At 44.2% G+C, this 18,698-nt stretch overlaps 1 protein-coding gene across 7 annotated transcripts in view; it reads left to right on the top strand.

Annotated features, from left to right (window-relative positions):
- Positions 1-583: 583 nt before the first annotated feature.
- The window catches only part of ptprdb (protein tyrosine phosphatase receptor type Db), a 91,091-nt gene continuing 72,976 nt past the window's right edge, over positions 584-18,698 (top strand). For 2 of the 7 annotated variants that reach the window (XM_030065126.1, XM_030065117.1), the window contains exon 1: positions 584-766. The gene's annotated coding sequence lies outside the window, so the exon portion shown is untranslated. The remainder of the gene's footprint in view (positions 767-18,698) is intronic. The other 5 variants (XM_030065171.1, XM_030065135.1, XM_030065163.1 and 2 more) reach the window with 3 other exon arrangements.

The raw sequence follows: 18,698 nt of genomic DNA, 5'->3' as shown, positions 1-18,698 counted from the left end.
ATCGCAGATAATTCCACTCGTTTCCAATGCAAATCAACTTGTTCCAAAAATTCACACCAGTTAAGTGTCGTTTTCTTAATACGGCTCGACCGATCGTGTTTATTTCAATATACTTGACGCTGAAACAAGTGAAACTGGACTGGGAAGGAAGTGGAGGTTGCTGCATGGGCCATTTAATAAAATATGGTGTGACTTAGTATGTGACAGTCGTCCAGATTGACATTGTATGTATTGGTTAAATTCATTTATCCATCCATTCATTCATTCATTCATTCATTCATTCATTTCTGTTGAACAAACTAACCGGGACAATTTCAGCTTTTTACCGGGCGAGGGAGTGATGAGGGAGGAAACCGGACCGCACTACAGTAGCCGACACTATAGACTTCCCCCCCGCACAAAAAAAAAAAAAAAAAAAAAAAAAAACGACGCAGGGATTACGCACGGCGTCTGCATCTTTAAATGTCCCTAACTTCATTCCAGCCCGTTTGGCCGGGGATTTTGCAGCTATACTTCACCAAGTCGTACACACACAGGGGAGGGAATTATTGGAGCGAGAGAGAGAGCGAGAGAGAGAGCGAGAGAGAGAGTGAGAGAGAGAGAGAGAGAGAGGAGGGGAGGGGAGGAAAACAGACGCACGGTGCTGGATTATTTGGGCAGAGCGGCTGCAGCCACTGTGGATGTTACCCAGGCAGACGACGGAGCACTTGAACCTATTTAGAGTCCCGGGGTTTTCAACGACGGCACCGGGCAGGATGCTGATATGGTGAGGCTGCTTTAGTCGTTTTGTCGAGTTTATCTTGTTGTTTGCCTGCGCATCGGCGCGTTGACAGCTACTGTGCGATAATGCATTCCCGTGCAAAGCGCCCATACGCATCTGAGTTTATCCGATCAGAGGTGTGCAGTCCATTCCGTCTTCCGTCAGATCATCTGACTGACACCTCATATCGCCTCACCTGCCCTGCCTAGTAAGAAGAATTGCTTCATGTACTGAGGTGTTTCAGATGGTAGTCGTGGTTTTATATTCATCCGGCACATCATTAAAATATTCCTGCGATATGTCTTAATTTAGGAGTGCCTCTGTGGTATTCTGTGAGTTTATAGTGACCTTACTGTGCGCTATCATGAATATAGATTTTTTTAATCTCCTATGGCTTTACTGGTATATTCCTATAGGGATTTATAGTGTGTATGAGGCACTCGTTAGTGACCTTATTGCACTTTCCATTTACACGACAAAATAGTCAAATTTCTTTGGCAACTGCATTTTATCCTTCCTACAATTTATTATAGGATTACTACAGTTATTTTTTTTGCAAAGGCGGTTCTTGAAACCAGGTTGTTAATGTTGATAAGAGATAAAGTGGGCTGCACACCGCTTCCATTCCGTCCGGTTTGGTGCCATGGGGCTTGGTGCCCCCCTGAAATTATGCTCAGAGGTGTTTTCTCACGACTGAACGGCTGCCACCGGTGCACACAAGACTGGACATTTAATGGTGCGCAGACACAATGCATTAGGATTTATTAATGGCTGTCACTTACTCGGTTTAAGCTGTGTTCAATCTCCTGCCTGTGTATTTATTGAGCACAGCATGAACCTCTTCAGTTGGTAACTCAAGTAGGCTGCAGTGGGCTAGAATGGCAAATGTGATTCACTGAATTTCATCCTGTTGGATGTCCAACCACCTCTCTCACTTGTTGAAAGGTGTGTGAAATGAGAAATTTTAGATAATAGTAACATGCCCTTATTATCACTCTACATAGTATGATGTAGTTTCACCTGTGGTGTAGTCAGCATACAGTTTGTAGTAGGTCTATTGACATCTTTGCTGTAAATATACTTGGCATTTCATATGCTTCTCTTTATGGCACTGCCATAACTCAATAAATGTAATGTGCTGTAATGCGCCTGAAGGCTCTCTCTCTCTCTCTCTCTCTCTCTCTCTCTCTCTCTCTCTCTCTCTGTGTGTGTGTGTGTGTGTGTGTGTGTGTGTGTGTTTGACAGTAGTCAGCAGTCTTCTGTAACGCTGTCCATAGCAGCATTACAGACTCACTCAAACACTAGCTTACAAATCAATTAGGCCAGTACTTAAACAGCAATTAGATGTGTGTGTGTGTGTGTGTGGTGTGTGTGAGCGAGAGAGAGAAAGAGTGAGATGCACATATGATGTGTGTGTCCAGTTTCTTTGCTGAATAACTTTATTCATGTTACTGTGATAAACCTGCACAGAGTCAACCTTGCTTACATAAAGAGGTTCCAAAATTAGACATCCATCTTTATATTTGCTTTAAAGGTCTCCACTTACAAAATGATTGACAGTACAATCTTAAAAAAAAAAAAAAATGATGCAGCTTTCTCCAATGTAATAAAGTTTTGGGTTGACAAAGTTCTTTTAAAGACATTGAAAAACAAAATTCAGGTGATCATTGTCTTCTAAAACAGATGTACGGTGTTTTAGGATTCATTTGACATATAGTTCTGACAAGTTGGTACATTATTCATTGGGAGAAATGCTTCTGAGGCACAGTATGTGTTTAAGCGCACTGGGTATGCATGTTGAACACAACCTGTTTTATGACCCCAGCCTGCTACTACCAGGTCAGAGGTGCCTTGTCGCATGTCAGGCCGAGGATGAACAAGTGCTTTACCCCAGCTGATCTTGTGTGTGTGTGTGTGTGTGTGTGTGTGTGTGTGTGTGTGTGCGTGTGTGGATGCCACTGCAGCTCTCAGAAAGATTAAGTTTCACAAGATGTGATGGATGCCAGCGTCTGCAGAGCCAGCTGTGTGTGTGTGTGTGTGTGTGTACTTGTAAATGCTACATAGTGAGGACCAGAATGCATTTCTAACTATCAGAGTGGGGAAATTTTTGGGAAGTGAGGACATTTTGGTCAGCTTCCATAGCTGCAAAGGCAAATTCTGGCTCATTGGTAAAAGTTAGGGTGAAAGATTTGGGTTTGGCTTGTGTTGGCCATGATTAAGATTAGGGAAAGGCTTTAGAGGGCTGTTAAAAATGAATGGAAGTCAACAGAATGACCTCACAAAGATAAAAAAAAATTTAAGATCGTTTGTTTGTGGGGGTGGGTTGGTGACTGTCTGTGTGTGTGCGCGTGACTGTACATGTCTGTGTATTGAATGTTTCTGAGCGCATGTGTGCATTCGCGTGTACATACATGTACACAGGCGTGCCTGCGCATATGTGTACGTGTGTGTTAGTGAATGTCCATGTCACTGCCCAGAGGGGTGGGTCGGGTTAAGAGAGGTGCTCTTGAGGTCAGGGATGTTATGAGTGAGTTGGTAATTATAGTGACTGTCCCTTTGGTTCCCACAGCCTGGCCTAACACAGGCTAAACCAGGAGGACAGGAGCAGGTCAACAATGCCAAATTGCTGCCTGGGTCAGCTTGTATATCTTACAACCACAGAACTTGACCAGGAAGGAGACAGGGCAGTTAACAGTACATAGCAGAGCAGAACAGGACAGACAAGAACAGAACAGAAGAATACAACAAAATAAAAAAATAAAAAAAACGCTGAAAAACAGGTTTAAGCAGGACAGCAACGTGGCCGCAAACACTATTTATCACACTTTTTTATCCTGCCATGAGCACTTTGGCGTACTCTGGGCCTGGTCATTCAGTAAGGCGAGAAAATGAACACATCTACCTCTTTTATTCACTATGGCAATGGCAATTTTGGGGGCTTACTTCACAAGAAGCAAATTCAAGCCGAGGATGACTGCACATGTAAAGATTTTCAAAGAGGCTATTTTGAGAGAGAGCCTTGTGGTGAGAACAGGCTGCAGCAGTCAGAGCGGGCAGGCAGGAGGCTGCTGCTACCGCTACAGTTAGCCAAAGTCCAGCTGTGTTGCCGCTGCTAAAGTGATAGGATGTCGAGCCGAGAGGAGTGGAGGACGTGGACGAGCAGCCAGGAGGAGTGGAGGAGGCACAGCGACGCTATTGATTCACCTGGCAGTTGGAGGGGAGAGCTTCCCATCTATCTCCGACTCCCCTTATCATCTGTCTGTCTGTCCGCCCGTGTCTCTGTCTCTGTCTGTCTGCCTGCCTGTCTCTCTGTCTTTTTCTATCTTTGTCCGTCTTCTGGCTTGCCTCCCGCTCTCACTTTCCTGTCCTTCTCCAGCGTTTTCGTCTAAGCCATAACGTGTATTTCTGTCTTCTCTGCTGTTTATCGATTTGTTTGTCCATATCATTGTCTCTCCCTCCGTCGCTTTCTCTCCGCTGCTGCCTTTTTTCCCTGTCTTGTCACTCATCCCTCTCTCCCTTTCCTCCCTTTTGATCCATCTATCACGCAAACACACCCACATACAGGCTGTGACTTGGTAATTAATAGCAAAGATGTCTTCACCTGTGGAGAGGAGCATATGGTGAGATATTAAAAATTTAGCTTAAGACTTTCCTCCCTTCTTCTGTTCTCTGTTTAGACAGGTTTGTTCCCTCCGTTTGTCTCCCTCGCTCTCTCTTGCTTGCTTGCTCTTGCTGTCTTTCTCCATTTTTCAGTGCAAAATTGCCTCTGTGTTTCCCTTTTTTTTTTAAATATATATATTTTTTTTGTTTTGAGCAAAGCGTTGTAGTAGCAATGCATGTCAGGCACACCCTCCAAGACATTTTCGCCAATATTGTGGTTATTATTCCATAACGGAGGCACACTGGCATCGGATTTCCATATTTATCACTTGTACGCCTGGTGTGCATGTGTTTGTGTGTATCTCCCTGTGTGCGTGTGTGTGTGTGTGTGTGTTGGGTTTGTCAGAAGAGAAGTATAAGATATGGGGTATGAGGTGCAGACAAAATTAGAGGAAAGAGAGAATCAGAAAGAGAGAAAGAAAGAGATCATTTGTGGTCGGGGTGATCCCCCTCCCACCCCCCCATGTTCCAATCAGAGGGAGACACTCTGAAGGAGCCAGGCAGAACCACAACAATTCCATTTTCCAACCACATTTACACGCACACACATACGCGCACACATGGAGATGAGCCACACACGTTCTGGGCCAAACTCTCTGCTCTGCTGCTCACTTCATTCCATCTGAATCTCCCGTTTCACTCCTCTTACTCTCCCTCTGTCTTTTCCCTGCGTTTATCGACTGTCTGTCTCACTTTTCCCCCCATTCTCTTCTCCAGTCATTGTCTGTCCCGTCTCTTTCCCACTCCTCCTACGCCTCCCTCTCTCCTTCTTCCACCCCCATGGCACGCATGTTGGTTTGACATAGCAGACGGGTGCCAGACCACAAAGCCCTCTTTTCCCACTGCAGTTCTTTCTTATTCTCTTTCTTTCTCCTTCTTTCCCCCTGCTCTCTCTCTCCCCTCTGTCTCTCTGCGCCCCTATCTGTCTCTCTTCCCCCTCTACTACTATACGGTTTAATCTGCGGCGGGGGCTTAGTGGCACGGCTGCAGGACTTCCACATCACTTCTTCCTCTCTGCCAGAGGATTTGCTGCTGTTTGCAGCCATTCTATTATGGCCCCTCTCTCTGTTCTAAGTCCTCTGTCCTCTCCATTTTCTACATAAGTTATTTCTTCGTTTCATTATTTCCTTCATCTCTGTCATGGATTATTTTTTCCCTGTTTATCTATACAAAGATAGGGATCTATTCTTTATAACATGTGTAGGAACAGATCTACTGTAGCTTTGCCTTTTGATTAAATTCCTCAAACAATTAAACATCTTTGGTGTTAACCAGTTGTTGCTTCTGTGTGGCTGCACTGCACAGCCCATGGATCATTGGCCAAATAGTGTGGCTAATACTGTGACATCCTTTTCCGAGAAGTTTCTGTAGGTGGTGCTCTGTTCTTTGTCTGTTCAGCCGTGGTGGTTTATCGCTGCTCATGCTGACAGTTTTTGTCTGTTTATTCCAAACAAAACACTCTTGTTCCTTCTGGAGATGTAGCATGCCTGCTGCTCGGAGTTCAGAAATAGCGATTGTAAAAGCGCTCTCGAGCTGAGCATAAGTCAAGTCACTACTGTTTTCAATCAGTGATGGAGAGTAGCAAAACAGATGTTTATTTATAGTAAAATGTCACAGATTATTACTTTAAAGTGAAGCAATAAAAATTTCCTGTGCTGTCTATGTCATGAGCAGTGAGCGTTTCCACCGGAGGCTGTGTTATTATCCTTTGTGGGAGTCTTCTCCTCTCCTCTCCTCTCCTAGCTGTGGCACAGCTCCAGTCCTTGGCCCAGATGCACCACCTCTCCATTCACAAACAACAGGCCTAAGCAGCAACTAGATGGCCCAAAATGGCCACCACCACCGATTTCACACTGTACAGTAATTATGTTAGACTCTCACAGTCCCTAAAGCCTCCTCCCATACCGGATTAGCTCTCACCACTGTTTGTCTCAAGATTTGTAATTAATGACTCGTTCTGATTATCTTTTTTGTTTGTTTGTTTGTTTGTGAATTGAACCAGGATAAGACTGTTGAGCTGGGCTTTCCTTTTGTCCTTTCATTTGTCCCTCATCCTTTTGTCATTCTTTTCCCTGCCTTTCTCTCTGGGGGGCTGAGAGTCCGACACAAATCCCTTCTCTTGTTGTTCACGTGTAGGAATTATGCGCTACCTCCCCATTTCAGACTCCCCAAGGCACCTGGGATCGAATGATGTGTGATGTACAAGTGTGTATGTGTGTGTGTGTGTGCAGTGGTGGTGGGGGGGCTCTATTGTTATTGTTTATTGTGTACGGGCTCTCTGTCGGTAATGATTGTAGTAAAAAATGACCTCAAACGAGAGGTAATCTACTGTGTGTGTGGGTATGTGTGCATGCATGCATGCGATTGTGTGTGTGCGCGCGTGTGCACATGTATGAATAATCTGTTTACCAGCATCAAAGAACCGAAATTACTAGACATGCTCTCTCCTCAGAAGACACGATACCACCAGCTTAGATACAAATATTACAAACCTGACCTGAAATGTCCTGCAGTATCTGGTGGATTTACTGCATGCATTTCCATTGTCTAATGAGGAGTGTGTCTGTCTATCTGTGTGTGTGTGTGTGTGTGTGTGGGAGGACATGTCTGAATACCCAACCTCCTGTCGATCTGTGCATTCTTGTGTCGCTTGTAATATGGGTGTACAAGCACAGTGTAAACAAGCATAGCAAAACACACACCACTTCTTCTCCCCTCTAATGTATCCGAAAACCCCTGCTCAGCAATTAGAAAACCACTCCATTCCTGGACGGCCTATAGACACAGGAAGTGCCTTAGCAGGTCTCTCTATATCTCCATATTAAATTAGACCTGTCATTTAATACATCCCTTAGGCGAAGGGATTGGCATCAGTTTCCCTCCGCGTCTCTAGCAGGCCGGAGCAAGGAGACACCCCATTCAACTGCTGGCCTCCTCACGCCTTTCATAAGAAGCTTCTGTAGCAGCTTCATTGAAAACAGCAAGGTTGTCTTGTCTTCTCATGTTGCAGATGAGCTTCTGACTGTGTCTGTGAATGGACATCAAAAAACTGTGGCACATGTAGCGATGGTGCTTTTCTTCTTTCCCCAGGTTAATCTAGACGTTATGCGTTTTGTTTGTCATTACATCGTAAATAAATCAATCAATCGAAAATCATGAAGAAGCGGTGTCTGATGTGGAAAAAAAAAGCAAAATAAATACATTTGCATCAAATCAAAGTCTGTATCGCTGATCGTGGAATTGAGCAAAACAAAAGTGCCGAAACACTAAATGTTAAATTAGCATATTACAAACTGTTGTTTTTCGTCCGAGACATTTCAGGAGACAAAGCAAGAGATTATTAGGCTGCATCAAGTCGTAAAGCAAGTTAATTATACAAATCAAATTGTCCCTTAGCTGTTGTGGCGGTGTCTTTTATGAGCCGCGGTGAACACACAGTGCAGCCGGTGTGAAAGGCACTTCGCTCAGGTTCAGAAATCAGACCGAGCCCCGTCTTTCTGCTCAGCTTTCACACTCCATGACCTAAAAGCTGCCTGTGTGCACATTTTACAGACTTCTATGTTTCCTCTTCTTTCATAAACATGACAGAGAGATGTCAGACCTGTGGCCGACACACACACACACACACACACACACTTTGCTCTCAGAGTTAAGAGTACTAAAATGTGGGATTATAATGTAATCTGACGTTTGCTGGCTGATATGCTGATTCACCGGTTAGAAACCAGTCTGCCATGCCAGCACCGTGTGTGTTGGTGCGTGTGAGCATGTGTGTGGACGCCAGGAGAGACAGCGTGTGTACTTTGTGAGGCCGATTATTTTGCGAGCAAGCTTAACGTATGCTGCCTGCTTGACCACATGAAAGAGAACAATCATCAGAATGAGGATTGCGGAGCTACATCGCTCTGATTGGAATTTAACAGCCAGCCTCCATATTGGCAAACACTCACACACACACACACACACACACACACACAGGGCGACACACACATTCTGCCTCCTTTTCTCTCTCACACGCACATTCAGGCAGTTTATGTTAAGCTTGCTTACCGCATATGGACTCCCTAACACATATGCACACAAATACACACACGCAAATACAGCATACATTAAGCTTGCTTAACAAATTGGCTGCCCGGCGTGCACACACACACACACACACACACACACACACACACACAGACACAGCAACACAGTGATTTTTTCCCCAGTTGTGGTGTGTGCTCATTGTAAACAGCCTAGCAGTGCTCCTCTCCTCTCCTCACAGACTATTTAGCTGCTTCTTTGCTGCGCTGGGTGGCAGCCAGTAAAATGGTGGCTCTCACTGTGGAAGGCTGCTGGCTGCCATTGATTTGGCCCAGCGGCCCTCTGAGGATACACACTGCTGCCCTGCCAGCAAGGCCCATAGTAGGGGACTGTGGTTGTGTGTATCTGTGTGTGTGTGTGTCAGTGTGTGTGTGTGTGTGTCAGATTTAGAGAGAGAGAAAGACTGTAAAGTGCATTTATTGGAGTGTACAGTGGCGCAGTGTGTATGGACAGCTCTCCCGGCTAAATCCCACTCTGCAGCCCGTCTGCTCGAGCTGTATATTCTGTACTGTTTAAAATCCTGTGGGAAAAATATGGGAAGGTCCACAGCGATCAATTAGCCGTAATGCTTTTGATGTGATTTGTTGTGTTTATCCACAGAGAGCCAGAGAGAGCAGCTCATTGGGAGCAGCGCTGTGTTCTCAAATATTCCCGCATCTTTCCCTCTCATCTCTCCCCTTTTTCCTTTTATTTATTTATTTATTTTTTTTTCCCCACAGTTCGATTCCTCAGACAAGCTTTGAAAACCAAACAAAGGGAAGCTGGCATTGAACTATAAATAATGCAGAGACACAGATTGGGGTCAAATGCTTCGGATTCCACAACGCATACGCCTGGAAAGGCTCTCCCCCTGTATGCGCACACACACACACACACACACACACACACACATAGACACACACACACATACATAGATTCACATTACATTGTTGTTTTGTTTTTGTTTTGTTGTCTATAAGGCTCAAAGCTATATTCCCCAGTGAGCAGTCTCTATGATAATTAAGTGCACCCAAGTGCTCACATAGACACACGCATACACGCGTACACGCACACACAGACTCTCTCACACACGTGGACACGCACAAACACTTTCTTTTCACACACACGCGCGCACGCTGTTTACCTCCTTGATGTCCCTCGATGACAAAGCGTGACAAACGAGTCTGTTCTGAGCACATTTAGGTCTCGTCACATCCTCTCCTCCTCCAACAACGACCCCCCATCTCTCTCCTCTCCCCTCTCCTTTTCATAACACCGACAAGGGCAACTCAGCCATCCTCTCTATCCACCGCTCCTATCCATCAGCTCTCTGCCATAACCTGCCGCCGCTCGCTGATAGATTTCTTTTCATGTGCTGATGTATGGGCCTATCACAGTTTGAGGAAGTGACCGATTAGATCATTATATTCATTTATGATTAAATTGTTATTCCTTTTTTCTCCACATGAGTGTTTATGCAAGTTTGTGCTGTATTGTATATGACAAGCATTTTTCATTGCTTACCATAGAGAAGGGAGTCGGGGTGGGGTGGGGGTGGGGTGGTCAGAGTGGTTCTATTCTATTTAAATATGCAGAGCAGGAACTTGTGAAAACAAGAGGAAAGAAATATGTTCACACAGGATAGGAAGGACATTCTCTTTTATGAAAAATTTCACCCGAGTGTACTCCTCCACTGTTATACATCATCAATCTATGATGTTCAATGCATTCCTAGGAATTATTCAGTGACAAAATGTTGTGATTTATTGTTATTTTTTGGTGTACCCGCTTTTCCCTCAACCTGCCTTGTTTATTTCTACTACAGCAAGTTTCCTACATTTCCCACAATGCCTTTTTGACAGCCCCCAAGAGAACACGCTTGAACATATTCCATTCAGCAGGTGGGGAGAGCAGCAACAAATCGCAATAGCTGTAGCGAGATCAAGAGAGTAGCAGAGAAATTTATTTACCCTCAGAATGCAACATGTTTTTTTGTGGCTGCATTGCATTCTGGTCCGCTGAGGCGGCTGACAGCCTCAGTAGACCAGAATTTCTTCTTCTCCTGTGATGGATTTCTCCCGTGTGATTGTTGAATGTCGATGCAAATGCCGAGAGTCTAGAAAGAAAGGCTTGCTCTTTGACTCTGAGGGACTGACACCAAAACCTGACATTTACCACTGATGTTTTTAGATACATGAAACTGCTGCCAGACTCCATAGCTGGGCTGAAAATATCTTGACACGACGTCATGTTGTCTGCATTTGCTCAGGGATGAGAAAAATACACCATCAAACAACAAGATGTGCCAGGAAATGTAAACTATGTTGCCAATAGTTATGTTTTTTGCAGACTTTTAGGTGGGTGGGGGGGGTTCTGCATTAGTTAATGATCATTATGGCTGCCATTTGGCTATTCTGCAGCTGACTGCCATGGTATGATGACCTTTGAACCAATGTGGAAATATGCTGGGCATTGTGTACAACTGAGCATCTTTTCTTAGTGGCCATGACACACAACATTATATTGTATTTACCAAATGGAGCACAGATCAGGGATCAGGAAATTGCTTTGACGTACCTATGGAGCCGTGATCATGCTTATCGCTAATCCTGTGAAGAGAAAGTGATGTAATAGATGCAATAGACTTACATTGCTAAAGCTAAATCATTCATTTATATATCTGCTTGCCTTTGAAAGTCCACTAATCTTGTGCATATAATAGATTACATGGATATCATGATGATGTACATTGGTATATTTATAGCTCACACGCCTTTGTACTGTTCCCATTAAAGAAGATTTTGGTTTTCTCTTTTTTTTCCTTTCTGTGGCTCGCAAAACAGTGTTCCCACCCTCTGCGACAATTTGTATTTTTGACCTATAAAAAACAAAAGCAGCATGTCAAACAGCTGACTCTCCTCACTCCAGGTACAGCATTGTAAAACTGAAGGATGCAACTCTTCCATTTTATGAAGTTTTCCCCTGCCTCTAGCCTTGAAAAAAAAAAAAAAAAAAAAAAAAAAAAAAAACTTGCAAGCAGGACAGTGAAAGTGCAACCAATGTCAGAGTGTCCCAGCCTCAGATTCAGCACTTTATTGAATGCAAGTTTAACACATAAGCTCTTTTTCTAAATCTAGCCCTGAAATCAATTATAAAGGTTGCAGGAGTTTAGTCAAACTGCAGCTGATGCTAAAGTTGTTGTTTGACCTTCTCTGGGAACAGTACACAGTATTTACAGTACATTTAAAGTGTTTACATACTGGATTCATGCAGGCTTCCTCTCTGACCCCTGACTCTTAAATCCCCTCCAATGGCAGGACAATATGATTGATGACATCATTAGGAACATCAGTGACACAGAGAAATGAGGACATGTTTCGATAGACAGCACCCTCTCCACATCCATCTTCTTCTCGCCTCGTCCTCAGCTGTTAGCTTGTGTGTGTGTGTGTGTGTGTGTGTGTGTGTGTGTGTGTGTGTGTGTGTGTGTGTGTGTGTGTGTGTGTGTGTGCGTGTGATTTGTGTTCAAAGCAAGAGGCTGCAAGGTAGTATACAATATGTATGTCAGCTTTCATCATGACTGAAGTGGTTTTTGTATTCTTGTTGCAGCCAACTACCAACATTACTCCACTGTGCATTGATGTGCACTGCATGTCAGATATGTGTGTGTGTGTGTGTGTGCGTGTGTGTGTGTGTGTGTGTAAGAGAGAGAGAGAGAGAGAGACTGAGCTCCCCATGGTGCCCCTCTCCTCCTTAGTATTCTCCTCATGGCCTAGAGTCCCTTCTACTGTAAGGCAAGCTCTGCGTTCCTGTCACCAGCCATTACAATGTATACAGAAACATACAAGGCTTTCCCTCCTCTGAGGCCTGCAGATCAAACACACACACGCACATGCACACGCACACACACACACACACACTGACAACCACATGCACACATATGGCGCACACTGCATATATGCATGCATGGTGTCGCACGTCATGCACTATGCATGCTCTCCATCTCTTTCTATTACTTGATAACACAGTTCACATTCACTTCTTCTCCTGACGCTCTCCACTCTTCCTTATTTCCTCTCTCTCTCTCTCTCTCTCTCTCTCTCCATCTTTCTCTCCCTCCAAATACCTTTTTGCAGTCATGATGAGATCCTAATCCATTTAACGCTACTCTTCTTTCCGATGTGACACTCAAACTAGCGACCACACTGTTAAATAAAGTAGTGTGATGGCTCCAGCCGAGACAGACCGAAAGCAGCCTCGAGAACTTTTCCGGGGTTGTTTGGGAATTTAGTTTTAGGAATCATTAAGCATGCAGCCTTCCCGTCTGTCTTTCTATTTTTCTGACGGTCCGTCGTCCATACTGACTCATGAGCAGTCTCTCTCTCTCTCACTCTTTCTCTCTCTCTCTCTCTCACACACGCACACACGCACACACACAGATATTCAAACCACACACACTGCAGGACCAAACTTCCTTACTCAGTGACATCATCGTGTTGTGGTGCCCCCAACGGCAGCGGCAGCAGGCCCAGGCGGGGCGGAGATGTTGGCGCTAGTGCTAGAATGTCTGATTTGATTCACCCTGACAACCAAGGACCATTTGGGAGGCTCGTAACCACGGCAACTCCCATCACAACATTCTGGGCGGTTGGTCGTCGGGGCCAGTCGTCAGGGCCGGTGTTCCTTGTATCCATTTTTAATGGCCAGTGTACTTAGTCTCTCTTCCTGGGCCTGTCTCCCCGCGGTCCCATCTACAAGGAGGAGAGGCAGCCGCACTTGGTGGAAAAAGCCCCCATTACATATTTATTGTCCCTAGTCTTAATTATTGAGCTAGAGGGGATGTGGGTTTCTTCTCTCTCTCTCTCTCTCTCTTTCTCTCTCTCTCCCTCTTCCTCTGCCTCTCTCTCACACTCAGAGGGATGAGATCTTCTCTTTTCTTCTGGCTTCCTACTTTCTGCCTTGCTCTGAGTGAGAGCTGCTCTCTCTCTCTCCAGCTGTCAGGCCCCTTCACCCAAACTATGCAAACATATCCATAGAAAGCAACCATCAATGGAAAATATGACTTTTAATGTAAGCTGTGCTTTTAGCAGCTGGTTTTAGGGATGACTGTACAGCACACTGGAATATTCCTGCACACAGCCAGCCAGGGGAGCTGACATATGTGACATATATAACATTATAATTGGGTGTCACAGCCCAAGGCAAATTCCATTTTGTGATCCTTGCTTACATTCAACATTTATTTCTCAGCTCATATTGGCATTAAGCAAAGCATTTCTTTTTGGGGGGAAGTTCTCTGCATTCAGCTGTGAGGGTTTTTCCTACATAAAATACCTAAACTTGGCAACACTATATGTAGATGAAATCTAGTCTCAGCTACATCTTGCTGTCCTAATCGTTATACCTGTCACTGACTGTAGAGGTTGTAAGCATTGTTGAACATACAATTCACAGTATGTTCAGCTGTCACTTAAAAATGCATGTATCTATAGCATTGACATCTCTGCATATCCTTGCATGTTATTTTGAGTTATACTTGTGTACAACCACTCCTGTGCTGGCCAAAATCAATCTGAGGAAAAAGCCTTTGTAACTCCATCCTTCTGTCTCAGCCATTGTAATGTGACATTGGAGAAGATTGATCAAGAAATGTATTTCTGGACTCTACTGTCCATCGCCCCCCCTTTGACCTTCAGGGTGATGTTATTATTACACAGGTTACCTTCAATTTTGTATGCGTTATTTGACATCATATTTCCTTTGTCTGTATTTCTGTGGGTCAAGAGACGTTTCCCGCTTCAGCAGGCATCAATAGACTTTGATCTCCCTCAGCATTTATGTGAATAGCTGAAAAAGAAAGACGAGGCACGGCTTTGACCTGTCTACTCAACATGAGATCTGTTATCACCTCCAGGTATAGACAGGGAAGTGTGACGTCTATCATTCAAATAGAGCTTTTCTTCATCTGATACAAGCCAGATGTCACTCAGCGCTCACTGAAGAGACAGAACTGTGCGTCTCTCACAAAAGGAGAGCCATTTCTTGACTTGTGGTGCACCGTGGTATTCAGTGAATGCACGAAGCAGGGTTCATGAACTGCTGCATGATTCCTGTCTCCTCTTCATCCTCCTTTGAGTTGGCAATAACACAATGCTCGCTCAGCCTCTGTGGTGTGTGTTTGCACATTTGTGTGTTTGTGTGTGCATAATGTAGATGTATGTGTTTATATGTCGTCTTCTTCTTGTTATTGTGTATGCATGGCAACATGTTTACCTCTTGCTTAAGGTCAAAGGCAAAATGCAGTCAATGCAAGGAGTTTACTGTTTTAACAGCGCAATGACAAGAGGGTAAAGCCCCATATTGTTACACCACACCATTGAGCCAGTCTAATGAATGTCCATGTTATATGATATATAATAAAGATGGGTCAGAGCTACAACACAGCCTGGATAAAAGGTCCAGTTACTGAAGGGTTAGCCTGCTTCTTGGCTGAAGGAAATCCATATTTTATTTGACGTGAGAGACGCTCAAGGCCTTTAAATTATTACTGCTGTTTTCCACCTGCCTGTGGAGGTCACACAGGCAGGTGGATAGGTGTGTATGTGTGTGTATGTGCGCGTGCGTGTGCACCTTTTTGTGTACTGCATTCCTGGAATAGCCATCCATCTCTTGATGTGTGTCCAGGCTCAGTGGCCTACAGTACTACGTGCAGCGTGTTGCAAGGCAGCAGTCGCACTGTAACCACTCTACAGGCTCATCCATCCATAGATCCCTCCCTCCATCCATCCATGTACTAAAACACATTACAGAGATGACTGCCTCTGATGTGCCACTTTCCCCCCCAGCACTAAAGGCTTTCTACTGTAAGCCACTTGAGGCAAGAAATATCATTGCCGCAGTGAGAAATACAAACACACATCATATACTGTACATCTGCACACATATGCATGGAAATACCTTGCGTCATAGCTTCAATCCCATGGTGAGAGACAACACAAAAAGCCCACACTTCTCTGCAGTGCTTACACACTTTACTCACCCACTCACTCACTACGGCAATTAACTGAAATATTATTGAAATGACAGTATGACCAAGTGCAATATACAAACCTCAGAAGCTCTAAATTTTTTATAAAGGTAAAATGTGTGACAACTGCTTTTTGGGGGTGAAGTATTGTGTTTCTACAGAGATGTCCTGTCACATGTATTCTCCAGGATGGAAGAAGAAGATGTCGGGTAGAAACTCATCATTTAAATATTCTGTAGAGAAAATTTAAATTATGATGCAAAAATGATCATGCCTACTAAATTGTGAGTCATATCACAGTTGCAACATCTGTCTCAATATTTGCAATATGATTTTTTTTTTACCACAATGTTCAGCCTTAGTATTTACTCACTCATGCACCCATTCTCTCACCCATTCCCTTACTTTCTTGCCCTCAGTTCTGTCCTTCCTCTCACCCCCCACTTTTTTCACTTATCCCCTTCCTCGGAACCACTCTGTCTTTATTTTCCTCTCTCTCGCCCTGTTGCCCCTCTCCTCCTCCAGCTCTCATCTCTCTCTCTCTCTCTCTCTCTCTCTCTCTCTCTCTCTCTCTCTCTCTTATCCCCTCCCTCCCTCTACCCCACTGCTGCTAGCTTTATGACCCTCTCACTAATGCACCGCTCAATTAGCCTTCAATGAGGTTTCTACTAAAGGCTGGGTAAATAGGTAATTACATGTTGTCATCCCCCCACCTCTTACTAATCCACTCAACTTCACTCCAGTCCTCTCTGTCTACCTCTCTCTCCCCCCCTCTCTCTCTTGCTCTCTCAATATCATGGATGGCTGCCAGAGATGGTCCAATAGAGGCCCAGCGTGGGCCTGTTAGTCACAGCTGGCTTAACCCTTCGATTGGCCACATTCAGCACTCTGCTTAGCGCACTGTTTTCAGCAGTTTCCAGACTGCACTTCAGCTATCTTGTTGGCGACACTTTATTATCAGCATTGGAAAAAAAAAATCTGAACCATCCACCTGCTAAAATGCTGATGAAATTCTGCCCGCTTAAGATGTTAAGCAGTTATATTTCAGAGGATGAAGTTTTCAACGCTCCAACTCCTTCGGCCGGTCAGGAAATGTCAGATAGATGGGCGAAATAAATGCTGACAGCTGGAAAGTAGTAGTAGGAGGGATTTGTACGTTTGTATGATTGACAATCTGAAAGCGTAGGCACTGTGCCTCTGCATTCTGACTGCTATTGATGCGATCAAATTGCCTGCCTCAAGCCTCAAGGCAACAGTCCACATGCAGTCTGTGAAGGCGGCGGGATTCATTGTGTTTGTGTCTGATGAGGGCAAGAAAGGAAACACAGACACACACACACACACATGCACACACACAAACAGTATTTATCAGCTTTACTGCTGCTGAAATAAATTGATGCAAACACATTGTCTTTGGGGTGTCCTCATCTGTTACATCAACAAAAGCAACATTTACCCTGATGTATAAATGTCTGCTCAACATTATCCGTCTAGGTGGACTCGGAGACACTGCTTTTGTCAAGGTCTGCCCATTATTCAAGTGTAGACAACAATGTCATAACAGTGTGGATTTCCATCGTTCATGTGTTGGGAATAGGCCGCTTTTTATGCAAGGAGCAACTGAACAGGACTCAGCTTCTTTTTTGATGGAGCAACTCAAAAGGTTGTATTCAAACATCAAGGAAACAGAGGAAAAGGAAAGAATCAAGAGAAAGAATAATGCATGTCTATTCAACTTTGAAACAGAACTTAAAAAAAATTAAAAAACTAAAAAACGTATTCCTCTGCAAACCGGACTCAAATTTCGAAAATGGAAAGAACTTGGCCGAAGCACAAAGTTTCTGGAATTCCTTTTTGATAGAAGGAAATGCAAAAATAGAGAGCTTTGATTGACATTCCAGTGCCCTGTTTTTCAGAGGGAAATTGGCGGGGCTAAGACTCACACAACCCAAAGAGTAAGAAAGTACAGAGGAGAAAAAAGGCTTGTCTGGGCCTTTGGAGATAGGAAGAAAGACAGCAAATGAGAGAGCTAGAGAGAGAGAGGCAGAAGAAGAGGAGGAAAGAGAGGGGAGTGGAGAGAGAGGCAGGCAAGAGGGTGATTGGGATTGGAAGGCGAGGGAGAGAGAGAGAGAGGAAGGAAGGAAGGAAACAAGGATGGAGGGAGGGAGGATAGAGCAGCAAGGGAAAGCAGAGGAAGTGATGAGTTGAGTGCAGTCAGACAGACTAAATCCTCATCTCAATCAATCACATTTTCCCTTCCTCTCCTCTCAGTTTGTCTTATTGATTTCTTGTTTCTGCCGGGGTCCTGAAAGCCGACTCAAATGACTTCTCTGAGTTTTTGGAGCTGCATCTCCCAGCGCTAGCTACTCTCCAGTCATTTGTTTCTGGCGGCACTGTGAGAGGAGAAGCCGATGGAAAACTTCTGTCTTATCCAGGGACTGGTACTGATAATTCTTTTTTTTTTCTTTTTTTTTTTTCTCTCCCCACCCACACAATACCAGCTTCTGAGTCACTTTTGCAAAGGTTAAAGAGGTGGCTCACTGGTGGAGCATTTTCTCTTACACACACACACACACACACACACATATAATGTATAGTAGATGGTCATGTAAGCAAAAGGAAAGTGACTCATCCTATGGAGAGGCAATTAAAATCTCAGGAATGACATGATGTCATCAAGTGCTGTCCCCATAGACAATGACACTGAATTACATGCCTTTAAAGATCAACATTTTTCTTGAAAACAAGCTTTGGGGTTACTTATGGAGTCTGTTTGAGTCTGTTTGTTTGTGGCAGGGGAGATGACAGATTACTTGTAATCAGCGTGTACATAACAGTGTGTGTGTGCGTGTAAGCGTGTGTACACATATGCACTATAGTCAACAAACACTCTTCCTCAAAGGCATTTTTAGCAATGTTTTGTTTATTATGTGGTAACAGAGACAGCCATAACTTGCTGCTGTTTTTCCGCATTTGATTTCCATGCAGCATTTTATTTTTGTGCCGCAAGCGCGCGTGTGTGTGTGTGTGTTTGTGTTTGTGTGCAAATTCTTCACTAGCTCAATTGGTCATACTTGAAGTTAAGCCCGAATGTCAAAATACCTGAAAGTTTTATAGAACTCATTGGTGACTTGAATTCAGCTCCACCTCTTATGGAAAGAAGGCGGATGGATATCTTGTTTTTCC

Source organism: Myripristis murdjan, chromosome 1, assembly GCF_902150065.1.
Source record: "Myripristis murdjan chromosome 1, fMyrMur1.1, whole genome shotgun sequence".
NCBI classification, from domain to species: Eukaryota; Metazoa; Chordata; class Actinopteri; order Holocentriformes; family Holocentridae; genus Myripristis; species Myripristis murdjan.
The sequence above is the reverse complement of the archived record's forward strand: the minus strand, read 5'-3'. Positions and strand labels throughout refer to the sequence as shown.